This window comes from Balaenoptera musculus, chromosome 12 (genome assembly GCF_009873245.2).
Source record: "Balaenoptera musculus isolate JJ_BM4_2016_0621 chromosome 12, mBalMus1.pri.v3, whole genome shotgun sequence".
In the NCBI taxonomy this organism is placed as follows: domain Eukaryota; kingdom Metazoa; phylum Chordata; class Mammalia; order Artiodactyla; family Balaenopteridae; genus Balaenoptera; species Balaenoptera musculus.
This window is the reverse complement of record NC_045796.1, coordinates 65,449,727-65,474,908: the sequence shown is the minus strand read 5'-3', so window position 1 is coordinate 65,474,908 and position 25,182 is coordinate 65,449,727.

The following is a 25,182-nucleotide window of genomic DNA, read 5'->3' as shown; positions in this document are numbered from 1 at the left end:
CTATGCAAGCCCCAGTCATCTATTCCTGGCTTTCAAGGCAACTCTTGATTATGTATAACTCTTGATTATATATATATGTCTTTTCTACATTTTAAATTCCTTTTATTATCATTGGTTTCTTATTTCAACAATATCCTAAATTAATTAATTGAAATCTCATGGGTAGTATGTTTTTATATACTTAGAACTTCAGGATAAAGATTCGGAAATCCTTTCCTTCTTAAGAGATTTTGACTTTATTTGTCATATTAACACCAATTTTTAAAAATATTGTGGCAAAATAATTGTTCACAGCACTCACAAATAAAGCAGATTGCATTAGATGCCTCAGGTTTAGTACTCTGGTCTTTTTAGTAGTCTTTAAATGGAACAGTTTTATAGATGTCTTGGTAAGAGCTCCTTTTTCATAAGAATCTTGAGACTCATTTTGCTTAAGTATTGAGGTAAAGGGGATTCTTGAGTTTCTCCTGTGCTTAAATACCTGTTACAGTTTACAACAGATCAATAATATTTGTTGAATGCATGAACAAGTAAATAAAAAGTTTACATGGTTACCTTTATAGAATAAAGTTTTACTAAGTGGTTAGGAAAAAATAGTTAGAATGTTCCACTGTGACATGAGATGATAGGCATCTTCCAACTTTCCATTTGGCACCTAACAGCAAAATATTCCTCAGGCCATGGGATTTTACTCTCTTGAGCATAGTTTTGTGAAGTTTAAATTAAACCTTAACAAGAAAATCTCAGTTAACATAACAGGAAGGCACTGCACGAAAAAGCAGAGAAAAGCTATTAACATAGGTATCAAAATAGATGTTATTGGCCCTGTTGAAAGAGGTGAGTATATCACCTATATTAATCTCAAGCTTTACAGGAATTGAACATTGGTATAACTTTTAGCATTTTATATATGTTTTTTCTGAGCTTTTTTTTTTTGAATTTTATTTAATTTATTTTTTTATACAGCAGGTTCTTCTTAGTCATCCATTTTATACACATCAGTGTATACATGTCAGTCCCAATCTCCCAATTCATCACACCACCACCACCCCCCGCCACTTTCCCCCCTTGGTGTCCATATGTTTGTTCTCTACATCTGTGTCTCAATTTCTGCCCTGCAAACCAGTTCATCTGTACCATTTTTCTAGGTTTCACGTATATGCGTTAATATACGATATTTGTTTTTCTCTTTCTGACATACTTCACTCTGTATGACAGTCTCTAGATTCATCCATGTCTCTACAAATGACCCAATTTCGTTCCTCTTCATGGCTGAGTAACATTCCATTGTATATATGTACTACATCTTCTTTATCCATTCATCTGTCAATGGGCATTTAGATTGCTTCCATGACCTGGCTAGTGTAAATAGTGCTGCAATGTACATTGTGGTACATGTCTCTTTTTGAATTATGGTTTTTCTCAGGGTATATGCCCAGTAGTGGGATTGCTGAGTCGTATGGTAGTTCTATTTTTAGGTTTTTAAGGCACCTCCATACTGTTCTCCATAGTGGCTGTATCAATTTACATTCCCACCAACAGTGCAAGAGGGTTCCCTTTTCTCCACACCCTCTCCAGCACTTGTTGTTTGTAGATTTTCTGATGATACCCATTCTGACTGGTGTGAGGTGATACCTCATTGTAGTTTTGATTTGCATTTCTCTGATAATTAGTGATGTTGAGCAGCTTTTCGTGTGCTTCTCAGCCATCTGTATGTCCTCTTTGGAGTAATGCCTATTTAGGTCTTCTGCCCATTTTTTGATTGGGTTGTTTGTTTTTTTAATATTGAGCTTCATGAGCTGTTTATATATTTTGGAGATTAAACCTTTGTCCGTTGATTCATTTGCAAATATTTTTTCCCATTCTGAGGGTTGTCTTTTCGTCTTGTTTGTAGTTTCCTTTGCTTTGCAAAAGCTTTTAAGTTTCATTAGATCCCATTTGTTTATTTTTGTTTTTATTTCCATTACTCTAGGAGGTGGATCAAAAAATATCTTGTTGTGATTTATGTCAAAGAGTGTTCTTCCTATGTTTTCCTCTAACAGATTTATGGTGTCCTTACATTTAGGTCTGTAATCCATTTTGAGTTTATTTTTGTGTATGGTGTTAGGGAGTGTTCTAATTTCATTCTTTTACATGTAGCTGTCCAGTTTTCCCAGCACCACGTATTTAAGAGGCTGTCTTTTCTCCATTGTATATCCTTGCCTCCTTTGTCATAGATTAGTTGACCATAGGTGCGTGGGTTTATCTCTGGGCTTTCTGTCCTGTTTCATTGATCTATATTTCTGTTTTTGTGCCAGTATCATATTGTCTTGATTACTGTAGCTTTGTAGTATAGTCTGAAGTCAGGGAGTCTGATTCCTCCAGCTCCCTCTTTTTCCCTAAAGACTGCTTTGGCTATTAGGGGTCTTTTGTGTCTCCATACAAATTCTAAGATTTTTTGTTCTAGTTCTGTAGAAAATGCCACTGGTAATTTGATAGGGATTGCATTGAATCTGTAGATTGCTTTGGGTAGTATAGTCATTTTCACAATATTGATTCTTCTAATCCAAGAACATGGTATATGTCTCCATCTGTTTATATCATCTTTGATTTCTTTCATCAGTGTCATATTCTGAGTACAGGTCTTTTACCTCCTTAGGTAGGTTTATTTCTAGGTATTTTATTCTTTTTGTTGCAGTGGTGAATGGGATTGTTTCCTTAATTTCTCTTTCTGATCTTTCATTGTTAGTGTATAGGAATGCAAGAGATTTCTTTGCATTAATTTTGTATCCTGCAACTTTACCAAATTCATTACTTAGCTCTAATAGTTTTCTGGTGGCATCTTTAGGATTCTCTATGTATAGTATCATGTCATCTGCAAACAATGACAGTTATAATTCTTCTTTTCCAATTTGTATTCCTTTTATTTCTTTTTCTTCACTGATTGCTGTGGCTAGGACTTCCAAAACTATGTTGAATAATAGTGGCCAGAGTGGACATCCTTGTCTTGTTCCTGATCTTAGAGGAAATGCTTTAGTTTTTCACCATTGAGAATGATGTTTGCTGTGGGTTTGTCGTATATGGCCTTTAATATGTTGAGGTGGGTTCCCTCTATGCCCACTTTCTGGAGAGTTTTTATCGTAAATGGGTGTTGAATTTTGTCAGAAACTTTTTCTGCATCTATTGAGATGATCATATGGTTTTTCTCCTTCAGTTTGTTAATATGATTGATTGATTTGACATTGATTGATTTGTGTATATTGAAGAATGCTTGCATCCCTGGGATAAATCCCACTTGATCATGGTGTATGATCCTTTTAATGTGTTGTTGGATTCTATTTGCTAGTATTTTATTGAGGATTTTTGCATCTATATCCATCAGTGATATTGGTCTGTAATTTTCGGTTTTTGTAGTATTTTTGTCTGGTTTTGGTATCAGGGTGATGGTGGCCTCGTAGAATGAGTTTGGGAGTGTTCCTTCCTCTGCAATGTTTTGGAAGAGTTTGAGAAGGATGGGTGTTAGCTCTTCTCTAAATGTTTGATAGAATTCGCCTGTGAAGCCATCTTGTCCTGGACTTTTGTTCGTTGGAAGATTTTTAATCACAGTTTCAATTTCAGTGCTTGTGATTGGTCTGTTCATATTTTCTATTTCTTCCTGGTTCAGTCTTGGAAGGTTATACCTTTCTAAGAATTTGTCCATTTCTTCCAGGTTGTCCATTTTATTGGCATAGAGTTACTTGTAGTAGTCTCTTAGGATGCTTCGTATTTCTGCGGTGTTTGTTGTAACTTCTCCTTTTTCATTTCTAATTTTATTGATTTGAGTCCTCTCCCTCTTTTTCTTGATGAGTCTGGCTAGTGGTTTATCAATTTTGTCTATCTTCTCAAAGAAGCAGCCTTTAGTTTTATTGATCTTTGCTACTGTTTTCTTTGTTTCTATTTCATTTATTTCTGCTCTGATCTTTATGAGTTCTTTCCTTCTGCTAACTTTGGGTTTTGTTTGTTCTTCTTTCTCTAGTTCCTTTAGGTGTAAGGTTAGATTGTTTACTTGAGATATTTCTTGTTTCTTGAGGTAGGCTTGTATAGGTATAAACTTCCCTCTTAGCACTGCTTTTGCTGCATCTCATAGGTTTTGGATCGTCGTATTTTCATTATCATTTGTCTCTAGGTTTTTTTTTATTTCCTCTTTGATTTCTTCAGTGATCTCTTAGTTATTTAGTAACGTATTGTTTAGCCTCCATGTGTTTGTGTTTTTTACGTTTTTTTCCCTGTAATTGATTTCTAATCTCATAGCATTGTGGTCAGAAAAGATGCTTGATATGATTTCAGTTTTCTTAAATTTACTGAGGCTTGATTTGTGACACAAGATGTGATCTATCCTGGAGAATGTTCCGTGTGCACTTGAGAAGAAAGTGTAATCTGCTGTTTTTGGATGGAATGTCCTATAAATGTCAAGTAAATCTATTTGGTCTATTGTGTCATTTAAAGCTTGTGTTTCCTTATTAATTTTCTGTTTGGATGATCTGTCCATTGCTGTAAGTGAGGTGTTAAAGTCCCCCACTATTATTGTGCTACTGTTGATTTCCTCTTTTATAGCTGTTAGCAGTTGCCTTATGTATTGAGGTGCTCCTATGTTGAGTGCATATATATTTATAATTGTTATATTGTCTTCTTGGATTGATCCCTTGATCATTATGTAGTGTCCTTCCTTGTCTCTTGTAACATTCTTTATTTTAAAGTGTATTTTATCTGATATGAGTATTGCTACTCCAGCTTTCTTTTGATTTCCATTTGCATGGAATGTCTTTTTCCATCCCCTCACTATCAGACTGAATGTGTCCCTAGGTCTGAAGTGGGTCTCTCAAGACAGCATATATATGGGTCTTGTTTTTGTATCCATTCAGCAAGCTTGTGTCTTTTGGTTGGTGCATTCAATCCATTCATGTTTAAGGTAATTATCGATATGTATGTGCCTATTACCATTTTCTTAATTGTTCTGAGTTTGTTTTTGTAGGTCCTTTTCTTCTCTTGTGATTCCCACTTAGAGAAGTTCCTTTAGCATTTGTTGTAGAGCTGGTTTGGTGGTGCTGAATTCTCTTAGCTTTTGCTTGTCTGTAAAGGTTTTAATTTCTCCATCGAATCTGAATGAGATCCTTGTGGGGTAGAGTAATCTTGGTTGAGGGTTCTTCCCTTTCATCACTTTAAGTATATCATGCCACTGCCTTCTGGCTTGTAGAGTTTCTGCTGAGAAATCAGCTGTTAACCTTATGGGAGTTCCCTTGTATGTTATTTGTCATTTTTCCCTTGCTGCTTTCAACAATTTTTCTTTTTCTTTAATTTTTGCCAATTTGATTACTATGTGTCTTGGTGTGTTTCTGGGTTTATCCTGTATGGGACTCTCTGCACTTCCTGGACTTGGGTGGCTATTTCCTTTCCCATGTTAGGGAAGTTTTCGACTATAATGTCTTCAAATATTTTCTTGGGTCATTTCTCTCTCTCTTCTCCTTCTGGGACACCTATAATGCTAATGTTGTTGCGTTTAATGTTGTCCCAGAGGTCTCTTAGGCTGTCTTCATTTCTTTTCATTCTTTTTTCTTTAGTCTGTTCCGCAGCAGTGAATTCCACCATTCTGTCTTCCAGGTCACTTATCCGTTCTTCTGCCTCAGTTATTCTGCTATTGACTCCTTCTAGTGTATTTTTCATTTCAGTTATTGTGTTGTTCATCTCTGTTTGTTTGTTCTTTAATTCTTCTAGGTCTTTGTTAAACATTTCTTGCATCTTCTCCATCTTTGCCTTCATTCTTTTTCCGAGGTCCTGGATCATCTTCACTATCGTTATTCTGAATTATCTTTCAGGAAGGTTGCCTATCTCCACTTCATTTAGTTGTTTTTCTGGGGTGTTATCTTGTTCCTTCATCTGGTACATAGCCCTCTGCCTTTTCATCTTGTCTATCTTTTCTATATATTTTTATAAGTTATTTATTGTTCAGTTTGAGTTATATTTCAAAGAAGGACACATATTTTGCTCAACCTCTTAGAAAATGTTTTCTGCTTGCTTTTTCTTTAATTCATATGAGGAAATTAATTCTGATTTAAATGTTTAATTGCATCCCAATGTTTAGGATCTTATTCTTTTGAGATAGGTTTAATGACATTAATATTCTTCACACTCTTTGAAGTTTGAAAGGTCACATGATGCCCCTTGAACTGTAACAACTTCCATGTACATTTCGTAAAGACAAAGATACTTTCCTAACTCTAAAACTACACTAACTTTAACTTCCAAAATCAGAAAGTTAACATTAGAGCAGTACTGTTATGTAATGTAGAGATGTTATTCAAATTTTTCCAATCGTCACAATAATTTTTTTAATAAAATTTAAAAAAATATCTGGTCCAGAATCTAGTCCAATATCACACATTAGATTTAATTGTTCAGTCTTTAGTCTCCTTTAAAATGGAGCAGTTCCACAGATTTTCTTTGTCTGTCATGACCTAGATATATTTGAACAACACAGAGCAATTATTTTGTAAATGTTCCTCAGTTTGAGCTTGTCTGATATTTCCTCATTCTTAGAGACAGATATGCCTATTTAATGGTAATATAGAAGTGATGTGGCTTTCTTTCCCCATTCTAGAAGGAGGCACACATGAATTTGCCCTGTTACTGAAGATGTTGATTTTGATCACTTGCTAAGGTGGTGTCTGCCACATTTCTTTTTTTTTTTAAACAAATTTATTTATTTTATTTATTTTTGGCTATGTTAGGTCTTTGCTGCTGTGCACAGGCTTTCTCTAAGTTGCAGCAAACGGGGGCTACTCTTTGTTGTGGTGCGCAGGCTTCTCATTGTGGTGGCTTCTCTTGTTGCGGAGCATGGGCTCTAGGCACGTAGGCTTCAGTAGTTGTAACATGCAGGCTCAGTAGTTGTGGCACCCAGGTTTAGTTGCTCTGTGGCATGTGGGATGTTCCCAGACCAGGGCTTGAACCCATGTCGCCTGCATTGGCAGGTGGATTCTTAACCACTGCATCACCAGAGAAGTCCCTGCCACATTTCTTTACTATAAAGTTGCTACTTTTCCTTTTGCAAATAATAAGTATTTTGTGTGGAGATACTTTGAGGTATGTAAATATTCTATTCCTCATCAGGCTTTTACTAACTAGTTTGCACTGATGATTATTAGTATTAATGTAGGCTAAATGATGATTTTTTTCTAATTATTATTTCTTCTAAATTTTTTACTTGGTATTCTGCCATAAGGAAGAGCTTTTCTTTTTCCCCATTCATTCATTCATTTATATCAGTATGAAGCTATGGAGTTTTATTTTCTTTAATGGGTTATAATCCATTGTTATCATTATTATTATTTTGAGATTCAAACTGTCCCAGATTTGGCTAGTAGAATTTCTTCAAGCAGGCCCTTGGGTCTTTTTGACATGCTCTTATCATTTTTTTAGTACATCTTTATATTCTAGGGTATTACAGGCCCTTCTTATCCTTTTCCCATGCCAGTCTGGAATCAGCATTTCTCCAAATAGCCTTGGTTTCTTATAGTGAGAATGGTTTGGAAACCAAGATGTGAGCTGTAGGTATGCTTATTGTTACTGGAGAGACATTGATTACAGGCTCTCTCAGCAGACAGAGCTAATAATTCTATGCTGGTTTCTCCCTTTCTCTCTCTAACACATATATATCTATTATTTCTACTTGATCTATCTATCTATTTGTCTATCTATCAATCTATCTATGCCATGAGTACCTGCTGATACCTCCAATTCCAACCTGACATTGAAGAGTTTATTCTAGCCTTCTCTCTCTTCGTATTTATTTCTCCCATCTCTGACAGTGAAACCTGGCTCTCATTTTCCTCGATATAATTACTTGTTTGCTCAATCCTAGAATACACTGAAAGTAGTTTCAAAACTGGCAAAATCAAACCTACTGACTAGAGTTGAATATTTGCTTATAATTCTTTCTGTCCTTAGCCTAAGTGTGTATAGTTAAAATACTTTTTCAACATTACGTGGCTTAGTTTTGGTTCTTTTCCCACTTCTTTAATGTGGTTATATTATTCTTTTGAAATGGAGTTAGATTTATTCTTTTCTGTTAGTATTTAATATTAGAGTTTCCCTCACCTTTGTTGATGTATTACTGTTGTTATTGGTGGTGGTTAGTATGTAAAACATTAAAATGGTTCCAGGAGCCATTACACTAAAAGGTGGACTTGGAGAAGTCCACCAACCCTTACTTCCACCCATTCTTACTCCCAGTTCCCTTCCACTCTGTTTTCACCCCTATTGCTTCTACCACATTTTAAACCACTAATATAATATAATGTAATGTAATATAATATAATATAATATAAATTATATATATTTTATATTATATCACATTTTAAACCACACTATATATATGTGAAGATATATATATGTGTGTGTGTGTGTGTGTATATATATATATATATATATACACACACACACATATATATACACACATATATATACGTGATCTCCATTCTTACACAAAATTTGTTTACTATAGGTATTTTTTTTCACTTTGCTCTATTCTACTTAATACATCCTGGGAACTATTCTATATGTGTTCATAGATATTTTTCTCATTCTGTTTGACAGCAAAGTAGCCCTCCATTCTCTTATAACTTATTCCATCACTCTTCTATATATGGGTATTTAGGTGGTTTTCCAAATTTTGCAATTCTATATAAGACTACAATAAACAACTGGCTATATATGTATTTAAATTGTTTGTTGAATGTTATTCTTCAGGACAAATTCCTAGAAGTTGAATTGCTGGCTTAAGGAAGCAAATGTACATACCATGTGTTACATATTGCTAAATTCCCCTCCATAAAGCTTGTACCAATTTTCTTTCCACCAGCAGACAATGAGAGTGCCTATTTTCTCATAGTTCGGCCAACAGACTGTGTTGTCAAGTTCTTAACATTTTGTCATTCTGATAGGAAAAAAATTGTCACAAGGTAGTTGTATTTTCATAAACTTAAAGACATTTTTTGTCATTTTTTGTGATTTGTAAATATTTTTGCCTATTTTATTATCAAGTTTTTATTTTGTTGCATTTTGCTCAAGTTTTAAGTATTTTTGTGTATTATGGATATTATCCCACTATTTGCATATATGATACAAATATATTCTTTACCATTTGTCTTTTGGTTTGCCTTTGTTTAGATTTGTTTTGTTTTGTTTTACAATGCAAAGGTTGGGTTTTGCATAGTTGAATATATCAATCTTTTATTGAATTTGAATTTTTAGTCATAGTTAGAAAGGCTTTCCTCGTACCCAGATTTTAGAGGAATTCACTCATTTCTAATATGTGGATGGCTTAATTTTTTATGTTTATTAAATATCTGAACTATCTGCAATTTATTTTTTGGTACGTTATAAAATTTGGGTCTAATTTAATATTTTTTCTAAAAGTTATTCATTTGTCCTAGTACCCTTTATTAAACAGTGCATCTTATCCTCAGTGATTTTAGATGCCACCTTAATCACTGCAAAATTTCAATCACCTCAAAATTTCTCCAGGTACCTGGATCTATTTCTGCACTTAAAAAAAAAATCCACTAAACTATCTCCACTTATGCATCATTATGACACTGTTACAATCATAGAGACTTCACAGTATGTTTAATATCAACCCAAACCAGTCCACCCTCAGAGCTCTTCCTTCTCACTGTTTTCCTAGCTATCCTTGAATATTTATTTTCTATATGAACCTTAGTATCAACTTCGGCTCCACAAGAAGCAAGGGGTTTTGTTGTTGTTGTTTTTAACTGGAATTGTCAAATTTATAAATTAACTTAGGGAGATGTGACGTCTTTATGATGCTGAGTCATGGGGTCCAAAACAAGGGATATCTTTCAAGTTAACTTTTGTATCTTTCAAGAGCATACTATTATTTTTTTCTCATATTCTTTAACAGTCTCCAAAATTGCCTGTTCCTTTCATTTTACCTTCTTCATCAGAAGCATTATCTTATCAAGACTAACTTATTGAATCCCAAGGAACTTTTAAGTCCCTTGCGTATGGTCAGAGAGCTAATTTACCAGGACTCTTTTTCAGTATTTTCATACTCGAGACTGATTTCTTTTGTTTTTTTTAATAATTTTTAACTTTATTTTTTAATTAATTTTTATTAGAGTATAGTTGATTTACAATGTTGTGTTAGTTTCAGGTACACAGCAAAGTGAATCAGTTATGCATATACATATATTCACTCTTTTTTAGACTCTTTTCCCATACAGGTCATTACAGAGTATTGAGTAGAGTTCCCTGTGCTACACAGTAGGTTCTTATTAGTTATCTATTTATATATAGCAATGTGTATATGTCAATCCCAATCTCCCAATGTATCCCTCCCCCACCCCTTCCCCTTTGGTCACCATAAGTTTGTTTTCTACATCTGTAATTTTGGAGGTGATTTTATTCAATGTCTTCTTTCTGCCACACAGCTTCTCCATCCCACCTTAACAATCTGTAAAGTTTGCAGCAGCAGCTCCAGAGTTAGCCTTGCTGTAAAAAATTTTTAACTTAAGTAATTTGAAGTCTTTAGTTTTTTTGTATGTTGATTATGCCGAAGGCATTTCTGTCATTTTGTTTGTTCTTCTGTTGTTCTTTATAGTTTATTTATAAGATGCAAGGAGAGATTTGGATTTTGGCTACTGACATACCCTATCTACTCACACAAAAAAAATCACTTTTAATTGTCAAGTTAGACACGACTTACATACGGTCCTTACAAAGGATATATGTTACAAAATCCTCCCATAATTAAATAATTCAATCCAGCTCAAGCTTGTTCCTTCAGACAAATTTAGAGTCTCCTTTTCATCAGTCAATGATTTGTAACATATTGTGTTCCCTCTCTTTCTGAGGGGAAGGGTATGCCGGTAACCAACATTTGTTGTTTAATTTAGATTTAAATAATTTAACTCCAAGTTCTTCCCAGTGTAAATATTTATTTCTATCCTCCAAATCTGTGGTTTTAATTTGTGTTTTGTGGTGTCTTAGTGGTTCTGTGTAGAGGGAGGAGTGGCCCTGTGGGCAGGCTCCAGTATCGTTTCATCAAACAGGTCAACTTTTAATGTGTCTTTCTTTTGAGTTTAAGTTATCATAAGTATATATGGTTCAAAGCCTTTAAAAATACAAATAAAAAGAGAAAAAAAATACCTACCTCTAAATGAATTTTATGTCTTTTCTAAAATCCTTCTAAAGATGCATTGCTTTTTGTTTGCATTCATTTTTTTAGTAAACCAACTCCGTTCCCACTTGAAAGCAGTTCAGCCAAAATAGAATATGTGGGGAAAAATTATATCTAATTAGCATGTCACTATTCTGACTCTGTTTCTTATAACAAAATGCTATTCTTTTAGTTATATTGACAAAAAAGGTACAACTCTAAAACTTAATATCTTAAAACAAAAACATTGTTAACTCGTACAGTTCTGTGGGTTGCCTGGGTCCACCTAAGCAGTTTTCTGCTGTTCTACTTGGGGCCATATGGGTAGCATTCAGATGTCAGCTGAAGATGAAGTCATCTGGCCATTTGCCTGGGTTGCTTAATGGACAAGCCTCTGTCCATCTCAACATTGTCTCAGGGACTCTCTCCATGTTGTCTTTTCACATAATCTCTCAATCAGGGTAGCCAGACTCCTTACGTGGTGGCTCAGAGCTCCCCAAAGTACAAAAGTGAAAGCTGTGAGGCTTTATTAGGACATAGCCCAGAACTGACACATTACTTCTTCCATATTCTATTGGTTAAAGCAAGTCATAGGCCCAGCCTAGATTAAAAGGGTGGGAAAAATAAAATGCATAAATACCAAGAGGTATGGCTTAATGGGGTCTATCTTTGCAGTGCTCACCACCCTGTGTCACACTCAGAAGTATAAAACCAGGAGCACGTGTTTTCTCTTCAGTTCTGCTGTTTTCACGGAACAAACCAATCTTTGAATGATTTCCTCCTTTCTTACACGTGTCCTGGTTTACTCTGTGCTTCCACTTGCTGACTTCTTACTCTCTAGTTTACGTTTGTTCAGATTCCCAGGACCAGTGGCCAAACCACAAACATTTACTAGGCAAGTTTTGTTTTCTGCAAAATATCTTTTAATATAGATGCATTCCCCCAAATATGCTTTATTTCTGGCTTCCTTTTCTTTAATAAGAATCAAAATTATATGAGTCACAAGCCTTGGCAGCTGAGAATCTGTTTGTTTGTTATTATATCACTTGCCACATACATAGTAAGGGATAAAACATACCTGTTGTATTGAAATGAATTCTACTGTGAAACCCTCATGTCCCATGTTTCTACTAAGTCCAGTGAGAAACTTGCTTGGCCTGGACAAGATACTCCTTTCTCAGTAATTTCATTCCCCCTACCCAGTGGCACAAAAGCCGTGTTTCTGTTATGACCTCCCCGGTCCTAGGCAAGTTACCGTGAAAGCCCTGGAATGAGATCCTCCCTTCAGCTTGGAAGTCTATAGCTGAAAACTCACCCTTTGGTCCTTAGCAATCATTATCAGGACTATTCCAGTACTAAGCACACCAGAACTTCCACCAAAACATTCTGTACCTGAGCAAACTTTGTTAAATTTAATTTCCTGATGATTAATTAATTAATGTACCAAAAATCTCCAAAGAATAATCAGTTTAGATTTTATTTGACAGCGTTGCCAAACCTTCTTCTTTTAATCAACTAGGATATTAAAAAGAGACTTCTTGAACAGCTAATTTTACATCTCATTTTCAATCTCACATTTCTGCCTGCCCACAGATTAAGAAGGTAGGTGTATATTCTGTCTACATTTCATCTGATAGCTAAATTTTCGGTATATTTCCTTCTAAATCTTGCTCTGTGGTTTCTATAACTCTATCCATGGGGTGCCTGCAGGAACCGAACTAGGAAATTCTCTGCTGAATTTATCTCAGTAAGATTTTTTGCTATTGAACATTTCACAGCAGCCTATCATACGATGTGTGGGCATGTGTCTATTTCAGCAATTAGGAACCGGTGGTATTTAATAATATAAAAGATAATTTTGAAATAATGCTAACTCAGACTCTAAGTTATATGTGAGTTTTCTTTCTAAGAACATTTTTCTGTGAGTATAAATAAGAGAAGGTAGTTGTCTTTTAACTAGGAGAAAGAATGCAGCTACATGGTTGATTTCTCTCCCACACCAGCTGTGCAAGGCCATAATCAATGCCACAGACCTTCATAAGCCTTCTCAATCCTCCTCTTTAACAAAGGCAACATAAACAGGGTAGGAGAAAGAGTTAAAATTTCACATTGGTGAGAGGATATGTATGGCTTTTTTCACCATTTAGAATATAGTCATCTATAACTTTAAGGACTCATTTATGTAGCTGTGTATACTAATCAGCAAGAATTACTTTAGGTAATTTAACTAGGTACCAACTATACGATGCAGAACCCTGTGTGTAATATATACCAGTATCTGATACTTAGGAGGAAAGCTCCACAAGTCTGAAGAGACTAGTTACATTGATCTATCTCTCTATCTATCCATATCTATCTACACACACATATGTATTTTCTCTCTAATTTTAATTTTATTCATCTTGAACCTTATTCCTGTTAACTTTGCTGAGAGTTTTTTGCTCTTCCTTTCTAAACTAATAAGATCTTCAAAGCTTCCCCGAGAGCTTTATTTTGTGCTTTGACTCTGACTAGGCTCCCTGACCACCTCAACTGATCATGAAAGAGATAATTTTCCTTTTGTGTCAGCAAGATCCTGCTTCTCTCCAACATTTCTCTAGTTAACTTTCCCCCTGTTGGCTCAACTCTATTTCTTTGTCTTAATAATTTAAAAAAGAAGAAAAGAAAGAAAACATGGGAAGATGGAATGAAACTTATTCCTAATCGATAATATCTATGCTGTTTGAATGCTTCAGATTCACTCATCAAACTAATTTATTCTGTATTAGTTTTATTGCATCACTACAGGCTAAGAATGTTGAAAAAATACTTGCATAAGTAACTGCAGTTAAAAGAGAAAATAGGTAAGTATCATACTCCAATGAGAATATAGGCACTTCTTATGTAGTACTTTATATATGCTGAGCACAACCCATGGTTATACTTTTATTACATCATTTAATTCTCAGAACACCTCTCTAAGGCAGGTTCATTTACTATCCACATTTACAGGTGAGGAAACTGAGACGCAGAAAGGTTAAGTAACTTGGCCAGGATCGTACAGGAAGGGCTGAAACTTGAATCTGTGTCTGGGGAGAGATCACTACTAGAGTCAAGTGGGAGCTAGCATATGTTCCATGACATCATGTGCCCTGATGGGTACTTTACATGTATTATCCCATTTACTACTCACAACAACTGTGTTAGGAAAGCATTAATTTCCTCATTTTGAGATGAGGCAACAGATTCATAAACTTTAAGAAAACTTGACTAAATTCAAAAACTATTAAGATGTAGAACCGTGTTTAAAACTTGGGTCTATTTCTCTCAGGAGTCTCTTTCTACTGGACTTTGTGATACTGGTGGTTTTTGAGCTGGGCATTAAAATGAGCTGTACTCAGTGCACAAAACTGAATGTGTTTGGTAGATGAAGCTTAAAGACAGAGAGAATATTGTGCTGTGGTACAGAGGTGCAGATCAGCAAATGATACATCATAAATAGTATCCTTTGTGTGCTTTTTCTGGTAGGTGGTGTGGTTACTGTGGGTTTCGAGCAGGGAGTAGCCTGAAGAAATAGGAACTTTTCAGGAAGACCAGTTTGGCATCAGTATAGAGGACCAATGGGAAAGATGTGGTACCAGGTATGCTAATGATGTCATATCTTCAAGACCTGAAGGCTCATTAGATGTAGAGAGTAAATGAAAATAAATCATGTAGTCTGAGGCTCACTTTTCGAGTGGGTTACTGGGTAAAAAGTGGGGCTGTTGGCCAAGGTAGAGAATCCAGGCAGAGGATCAGGTCTGGGACAAAAGATGATGAGCTCAGTCTTATAAATGTATTAATTTGAGGCACACATGGAGCATAAAGACATCCACAACTAGTTGGATGTATAGGTCTGTCTCTGGAGGTTAAAATGTTGGAATTATCAGTGTAGAGGGGATAGTTGAAATGGTGGGACTAGGTAAGTCTGCTCAGAAAAAGCATGCAAAATAAAAGGATCCTCTGGGTTATATGCAGCAAAGTAGTCTTAGGGAAGTCAAAGAGAAAGAAGCCAAATTTTAACAGGTTTGAGGTTGCCCAGACAATGAGAATATGGATATAGGGAGATTAGACCATGGAGAGAAGGTCAGAATAAGGGTCATGATAAGGGTCAGGATAACGGTCAGAATTTTGTCGTCATCGTTGTTCTTTTCAGTGGTGATGGTGAGGGTTCTTGCTTTCTTTGCTTAATGTTGTCATTTGAAGTTAAAAAAAAAAACAACTTTGAGATTATTAATAATGTTGGAGCAAGTAGCAAATACAGAGTGAAATATTGAAAACTGGAAAGATAACTGGAAGGGCATAAATCATGAAACAGAAAACCTTTGGGAGACTGAGTCAAAATGCAGGTAGAGGTATTAGCCTTTAATGGGAAATTAACAATTTCTTCATCTGAAACTGGAAGAGAAAAGAGGAACAAAATAGATTTTGAAGAATAGATAGCTATGGAAGTAAGAAATTGCTTTAGTTCAAATTACATACCCTTAAATTTCTTGGAAGAATTAGAGGTAAATTTATCTTTTGAAAGGGGCTAGAGTATGACTTATGATATAATAGAACATTAACTATAGTATTCAATATAAGCAGCAAGAGTAAGGAAGCCAGAGCCCCATGGCATAGGTACTTTGTGATTTCAAAGGAAATCGCAGCTTCCAGCAGCGTGTACCTTCCAATGAAAGGATTAGAAGACCTCTTGAACTCAGAGGTACTCCAAATTCCCCACCACCTGAAAACTAGTTTTATTTATGTAGTGCATGGAATTTGGGACATTTGAGGACAGAACATGAAAATGATTTTTTTTAATGTTAAAAAGCACTATATAAATGATTCAGGGCACCATTTCTTTACGGGGGGGTACTTCACATTGGAAATTACACATGAACCTACCATAAGAAATTACACATGTACCTACCCTAAGAAATTACACATGAACCTACCGTATCTAATCTAAATCACATTTCACTCCAAATTTTTACTCTTTTTTACATACCTCCTAGGTCTAAGACAGTTATTTTTTTCCCCTGTAAAATATATTCCAGAATCAGATTCACTTGAACACTGAGATAGAAATTTGAAATGGCTCTGAGTTATGAACAAATAATGACCAGCACCTACAATTCATTATACGGAATTTTCCACCAAAGAGAATTCTGACTATTGTGTAAGTCTTTCTTTGACTTTCAGTAACTGCGTCACCTTTGGCGCTTAAAAGTTCCTGAGTGGCACTCCGTAATACCTATCCCTGGACCCTTGACCCTTGAGAGATGGGTACATAACACAGCTATTCCTGGGCAGAGCTGATCCAGTCTGTGTGGGAGCAGGTTTGATAAATTATTTCTTCAAGGACTAGATTGTAAACAAATTTCTAGGGCCTTTCTGATTTTCATCATAGCAACAAATTTATATGCTTGTGTTAATTTGTGAGAGTTTTGATCTGTACATCATCAATATGTAATTGAATTCTATTTGTGTTTTTATTTAATTTGCTACAATATTTGAGGTAAACATCAAATTTGACTGGCATTTTCAGTAAATCGACAGTTGTTTTACTTACATGACTGGTTGTTTTGGCATTTGATATAAGCAAAATCTCCCTAGTGAGTCCAAGATAATTTATGATAGCATTGTACTCCATGTGTCAAGCCAAATCTTATTTAACTAGCTATTTCACATCTAGTGACAACAGTAGACATTACTAACTCATTAAAATTCAACGTTGTGCCACACACGAAATCTCTTCATCGCTTAACTTTAAAATAACCATAACTATTGTATACAAATGAATATATGTATACTATTACAAGTGCTTTTGTAATGACTTTTCTAATTAACTAAACCACAGAGAGACCAAAAAGAGCTTTTTTCTGTGATGATTTGGGGAATGTACACAAAAGATGACATTCTTTACAAGCATGGAAACAAATTGGTTTTATGCTCTTTCAGAGTATACTCTGGAATAAAAAAATAACTGAATCAAACTTGGTCACTGATGGTACATATTGTTTTTATTTTTACCATCTAATTATTTTAATCATGGCTAGTGATAGAAGTATGTTTTTTTACAGTTTAGCTCTGGAATATATATACATTCTTTGTTCCCATCTGCTACAGATTTCATTACACCATTCCTACAAATAAAGAATTCTATAAGCATCCAATTACTTTAGTCATAGAGTCTCAATCTCTTCAAAACAGACTGAGAATGAAAGACAACTTAGGAAAGACAACAGAACAATGGGCATCTTATATTCTTTATTTAGGGTCACTTTAAAGCAAATCATTTCCTTGTCAACCCTTCTCCCTAGCACCTAAGTCATATCTGCAAATAGCTTCCATGATAACCATTTGCTTACGTGTCCACTTGAAGAAAAATGTGGAACATTTTCCAGTTGCTTATATGGAAACCCCAAAGTAGAAAGCAGAAGTTTTTCTATTATCAGACTGTCTGGCTCCTATCTTGCCCCTTATAAAAGACCTTTTAAGTAAGCCTATTTTTGTCTATAATCAAATACTCAAGAAGAGGCCCTTCAATGATGTAAATGTACTTCCTTCCCCTTTTAGAATTCTTTCCCTAAAGCCAAGAGTCCTTCGTTGACCTTTAGCTCAACAACCTTATGAAAACGGCAACTCCCATTCTGCTATTTTGGAATGATAGTAATCTCTGAGCATGTATTCTAATATACAGTGATATGGTCGCCAGTGTTTCAGATGCCAGCGGAAATGCAATCCACTGCTATAAGGAAGCACTTATGAACTGGCAAAGAATAAATGGCTGCTGTCAGGAATAAGTGCTTGTGGTATCGAAACTCCAGCAGACATATATGCTTAGAAGGCTTAGTCTAATGAATTTCACCCACACCTACCTATGTGATATCTAGAAATTTGCCAAGTGTTTGTGCAAATATATATTGCCCAGGAAATCGTAGGAAGAAATGAGATTTAACTTCAAAATTTATTAAAACTTTATTTTGGTAAATAGGACTGTTTTAGAAAAATCTGAAAACATATTTATCCACGCTCACCGTTGTATGTTTTTGCCAAGTCATTGAGATTTTAACCAAGAACACAATTCATTTGTAAGATATTTTATATTGGAAGTTTCCAGTATGTCTACAGCATAACAGTATTAAATACAAAATGAAGAAAAAGACAGATGAATGATTGTACCCAGAAGCTGTCTGCTAACAAGCATTTTTTATTTTTATTTTTATCCTAGTAGTTTTAACTTTTTGACTGTTTTTTTGAACTTTCATTTTTACGAAAGGTCAGGAGCTGCTTAAATGAGTATGCTCTTCCTCAATTTAAATGCTAAATAGGTTTCTTGGATGCAGCCTAACAATATATCTGATAATTAGAACAGGAAAGGGAAAGTAGACAGTCTTTTTTAGGTGTTAACACCAGAGAAGTTTCATCATCCAACAAGGAACAAAATCTGTCTAGAAAAGACTTAGGTTGAATTACCTGTTGTCAACAGTTCAAAGAAATCAAAGCAGGATTAGTATTAATGACAAAACAAACATGTTGCATTGTCTTAAGCATAAATGAGGTACAGAATATCTGTACTCATTGAAGATCAAAGGATAATTTTCAATGAAAGTGCGGCATACTTTCCAAAAAGCATGAGAAACCTAAAAGAAGAAGGAGTTCAAATTTCATTTTTTTTCCTCATGTGATTCTTTAATAAAGACGGATTGAAATTCTTTTTGGAAGGTGTCATGTTTAGGTGTTGAAATATGTAATCTTATTATTATAGACTTTGCAGCAATGAAGCATCCTTTTTAGTGTATGCTCTGACTTGTTAGTATTGGAATAGAGACATTGTTGGAAAAAAATATTTAAACTATCAAAATAGAGTTATAGGAAAACAAAAAAGGCCTGCAGACAGTGTTGTAACTGAAATTTTGTCCTCTCCAAAGTGAGTAGCTGTAAACAAGGGCATTTTCATACCACCCGTGTTGTAAGAAAGCCAAGACAGGAGTATCATTAAGAGGATGCCTTTGGTCTGCACCAAAAGGAGACTGTTTGAATATGGAGTAGGTTGCTTGATCTTGAGACGTTATCTCGTGGAACCTCTTTTCCACCTTCTGTTATCGCCACATTCTGACCTGTCAGTGAAAATTCACTTTCCCAAACATGTCCTGTTCTCCCAGGGACCATCTGTTAGTTTGGTTTTCACTGGAATGCCTGCTCTTCCTTCTCCATTTGTCTTTTTCCTTTCCTTCATACTTTTTTTTATTACTATTATCTCATTACAGAGACTTTCTTGACCTCAAGTTACCCTCCCCAGACTGATTCTCCTATCACAGATAGATTCTCCTCTATCTTATATTCTACTTACTAAACCATATTACCATTGTACCTTTGCTAACCCCATTCCCTATTAGACTGGGAATTCTTCAAGGGCACTAGCTGTGTCTTTAATCATTATAATTCTCAAATTCTTTTGGTATTGTAGGTATGGGAAAAGTTTGCCGAATGTCATAAGGTAAAACTTTCCTGGAAGTTTTCAATCCTGGTCCACAAATGGATTCATTTCCACCTAATCACTCCATTTTGCTAATGGGTCTTTTAGAATCCCTTTGAGAAGTAGAGACTGGGCATATTCAACTGTTCAATATATCTTCTCCTTTCAAGACCACCGGTGACATGAAAAGACCACAAACTACAGTCACCATTCAATAAGGTGATACCAGATATGGTGAGGAACAGACAACCAAGCCCGTGGCTTTAACTTCACAGGGTCTTGTTGCCTTATGTTTCCTTCCAGTGTCTCAAAGTATTTGTTAATAGAGATGGAGGTAAAGACCGAAGGTCAGAAGTAGTTCCTCTCCCCTGGGAAAAACTAAAGTTATCCCAGTTTTACTTCAAAAATTCCCCTTTCAGTGTTCTTTTGTATCTAAGAACTCAAACGGAAAGGAAGGGAATTTTACAAATCAAATTTTAAATTACATCCCTAAATATGATACTATGTTATTAAATTTATGGCCAATCTGAAAATATTTGGAACAATCTTTGGCTTATTTCTTTATTATAAGACTTAACTGCTATATCAGAAAAATGTATTTCACCTTAGAGGTATTGATTATTTCTGTCCCCAAATCACTGAACTGTAAAAATAATTATTATAAAATATTTTATTTATAAACCAATCTACTGCCATTTGAGCTATTCTCAAGTTCAAAAATGAAAACTCTAGCTATGGCAAATATTTTATATGGTTTAAGGAGATTATCAGACATTCATGAGGTTAAAGAGAAAAGAATATTATTTATTTCTATACTACCCTGTATTTGAATAATATACCACAAATTAGTTAAAGTCTTAGACATAAAATAAGTGTATTACTTCCACAAAATAGAACACGTACTGGCTCAGAAAGAGCTAGAGTTTGAATTAATAAGCACTTGCTTTTCATGTATTCATTCAACCCCTGCCTGGTGTAGTATACCTACAATATGGTATTCACTTTATCTGACTAGTGACGTAATAGTGAATGAGAGATGCTTCTTCTTACCATTAAGTCTTTTAAATGGTTAAATATGTGGCCAAATATTTGTGAAAACATCTTTCCTCCTAGTTTTTACCTGCTGTAAATCATTACTATTGCTATAGAGTTACTATTTGTGTAAAAGTTGTTAAAAGAGCACTGTGGATGGTAGAGCATGAGTGAGCTAATGGAGATGCACAAGAGATAGAACAGGAGACCAGATTGTGTGGAATCTTGTGAAACATGGCAAGTGGTTTTCATTGTATGGAAATACAATGGGAAACTCTTGAAGGGTTTTAACTACACAAAGATCTACTTTTAAGATTTGCATCTTAAAACGAATACTTGAGCTGCTACAAACAGCACGAACAGAAGTAGAGGGAAGAGTTAGAAGGTCAGTGCACTACAGGAGAAACCTGTGGCTTGGATAATAAAATGGCAGTAAAGATGGACAGAGGGATGGATTTGAGATCTCTATTCTGGACACGAGTGACAGGACTTCTGATTAATTAGTCGTGAGGGATTAGGGAAGAAAAATAATCAAGGTTTCTAGCTTGAACAACTAAATGAATAGTGATGTCATTTTCTGAGAAAGGGAAGATTGAAGAGAAAAAATTGGGGAGAGAAAATCATTTTTCTTTTTTTTTTTTCACCATAGCTTGTTTTTTGTTTTTTTTTGTTGTTGTTGTTTGTTTTGTTTTTAAATTTTATTTATTTATTTTTGGCTGTGTTGGGTCTTAGTTTCTGTGGGAGGGCTTTCTCTAGTTGCGGCAAGCGGGGGCCACTCTTCATCGCGGTGCACGGGCCTCTCACTATCGCGGCCTCTCTTGCTGCGGAGCACAGGCTCCAGACGCGCAGGCTCAGTAATTGTGGCTCACGGGCCTAGTTGCTCCGCGGCATGTGGGATCTTCCCAGACCAGGGCTCGAACCCGTGTCCCCTGCATTGGCAGGCAGATTCTCAACCACTGCGCCACCAGGGAAGCCCCAAAAAATCATTTACTAGGTTATTTATAGGACATATTATATTTGAAATATCTATGAGCAATGCAAATGAAGATGTCAAATAAGACCTGACATATCTGGCTTGCAATGGAGATCTGCATGGGAACTGCCAGCTCTTAAATATCATCTCAGACCATGAGACTGGGGTAATATCATGTAGACATAGAGAAGAAAAGAAGTCTTGGAAGCAAATACCAAGGTTCTTCAAAATATATGCCAAATACAACCACTTCTCTTCACCTAAGCTTTGCTACCACAGTCATCACTCACCTGGCTTATTTCAAACCACCATCATCTCCCACCTATTTTTACTCTTGCCTCCAGCAACCTATTATTTTTTTAACATAGGTGAAAAATGCTCCTGAGGAAAATTAAGTCAGATGTGCTCTAAACTCCCCTCAAATGAAAAAATGATCAGGGAGACCCTACCGGATCTGGCCCACAGTTAGATCTTGGACTTAACCTCCTTCCAACCTCCCTTCCATCCGCTCTGCTCCAGCCGGCCGTACTGCTCACCTCACTACTGCCTGAAGTCACCAGATGTGCTCCTGCTTCAGGGCCTTTGCTCTTAGTGTTCCTTCTGTCTGGAACACTCTTCTCCTGGAGTTGTATGTGCCTTCTTCAAGTTTTTACTCAAATATTAACTCAATGATTTCTGTAACCACTCAGGATCGTCTTTATGGGGGTGTGACCTCTGTAGTTACACAGGATCTCAATATTAAAAGGGCTCATCATTTGGATTAATGTTCTGCTGCTATCTTGAAATACTTAACAATATCTGAACAAAGGCCCTGCATTTTTATTTTGCTCTTGGCCCAAGAAGTTCTGTGGCCAGTTCTGTAGCCAACAGCTCTAATCCTCTCCATCTTCTTTACCCTGATTTCTTTTTCTCCACAGTACATGTCAACTTCTTCCATTATTTTTGAATTACTTCTGAGGGAGGAGATGAAAAAGTATAAATATTTTCTCTGTGCTCAGGAGCTTTCAACATACTTATGAAAATAAGACAAACAGCAAGTAAAAAAAAAAAAAAAAAACCCTGAGTTTAAATAATATTCCAAGGCAAACATAGAAGAAATAACACAAGGTGACAGATAATGAATGATTTGTAACCAGCAATAATTGCATTTAAGATTTCAGAGGAGAAAAAAATTATTCAGACTGTGGTGATTAAGCAAAGCTTTAAAATAAAGGTGGACTTTTAAAGTCATGTGAAAGAATGAATAACATATATGCAGATAGAAAAAGATTTAAAGGAATAAGGATTAGGAAAAATTAGGAGATCAGAAAGTATAAAATTGATTGAGGGTGGCAGATTTTGAACTAAGTTGGTCTGGAATGGAGGGTATAGGAAGAAGGTAAGAAATTGGATAAAGTAGATTGGGAACATATATGTGGCCGTAGGAGCAACGTGGTACAATTAAAAATAGTATTTGCTTTGGAGTCATAGAGATCTATATTTTTATCCTGTTGCTTCTCCCAATTAACTAACTTCAGACTGTGTAGGAACTCAGCATCTTCCACCTGAAATATGGCATAATGCTATTTAACTGGCAGGTTTGATGTAAGGGTTAAATTCACTAAAGTAACCAATTTAGTGTAGCTTATATATAATTGGTTCCCAGTACATATTAGGTACTTCCCACACACATCCAGCATCGTGTTATACATATTTTAAATGTTTAAGATTTACAGTTTATTATCTAGGTGGAGGGGAATTATTAAAGATTTCTAAATAGGCAAGCAATATATTCAAAAGTGGGCATTTTAAAAAGATTAATCTGCTTTTATTGTGTAGGAAAATTAGGAGATGCAAGACTGGTTAGCAAACTTATAGAAAGGTAGACATAGATGAATAGAGATGACACTGAACTAGTAGCTTAGGTTCTCATACATATATCAATGATATTCTAATCTTTATATATGCCTGAGCTATTAGGTCCAGCAAATATTTTCTTTACTAATAGTGATTGAAAGAGCAGATCTTGTATGTACAGCTTGATGAATTTTACCAAGTGTACATACCTGTGCACAGATCCAGATGTAGGACACTATCAGCCCCTCAGATATCTTCTTCGTGCCTCCTCCCAGCATTAACCTTCCCTTCTCCAAAAGATTTCCTTCTCCACTATTCAGTTATCAGTCACCATATTGCTTTCCTTGGTTTTTTGAAATTTATATAAATAAAATCACACAGCATTTATTCTTCTGTAACAGGGCTTCAAAACCTTATATCTGTAAGATTATTCCTTCTCCTTGTTGTATACCATTCCCTTGCATGAATATATCACAGCCCATTTTACAACTGGTAAATAGGATTTCCAATTTTTGGCTGTTATGAATTATGTTGCTGTAAACATTCTTGTACATATTATTTGGTGCACAAGTGTATGCACTTCTACTGTGCATATCCCTTGAAATTGAATTACTGAATCAGAGTTTGTCTCAAGGAGCTTCTACTAGGAGTATCAGTCAAGATGGTTTATAGGTAAAGCTTCTAGGAGATAGCACATAGAAGACGCTTCTTTCTAAAAGGTCTTGGGCAGAAGGAGTATATTTTTATAACTTTAGGGGAAGCAAAAGTGTCTTTAAAATTTTAATAAACTACAAAGGAAAAGTTTGAAAAGTTGACCTTCACTAAAAATTAAGAATTTCAGTTTATCAAAAGTCACCTTTAAGAGAGTGAAAAGAAAAGACACACAGAGAGAACATGCTTTGAATTAATTTATCCAACAAAAGACTCATATCCAGAATATCTAAAAACTCATTAACACATCAATAAGAAAAAACAGACAATCCAACTTAAGAAAAGGCCCAAAAATCAAAAAAGCACCTCACCAAAGGAGCTATCCAAATGGCTGAGAATGAAAAATACTTCATTTTATTAGTCACCAGGAAAATGCAAATTAAATCCATAATGAAATATAACTACAAACACCAAAATATCTAAAATGAGAAAGGCTGACAGTATCACGTATTGGTAAGAATATAGAGCAACAGTGACTCACGTGCACTGCTGATGGGAGTGTAAGTTGATATAACCAATTTCATTCATTTTTTTTTTAATACCATGCAGGTCAAGCAAAACATATCTGAGGGCTGAATGTAGCTAGAACTGCCGATTTGCAACCTCTGACAACTCCTTCATGTAACAGATATGGACCCTGAGGCACAGAGAAGTTAATTGAAGTTTAATTCAAGGTCAAATAGCTAGAACCCACGTCTCCTGACTGTTCAATTGGTGTTTTTCCTGCCACACAGTGTGGCTTTCTCTAAATGACTAGACAGGAAATGAAGAGTAAAGTGTAAGAAGGCTTTGAAATTTAACATATTTCACATTGTGTAAGTAAAATCCATTTCATGCGATCTTAAATGAATAAAAGGAATTTAAATCAAATTGATTGCAATTCTACCAAGGAAGTTTCAGGCTTAAAATAATAATAATAGTAAGCCTAGATCCACCTATTAGAGGTTAGAAGTTAGA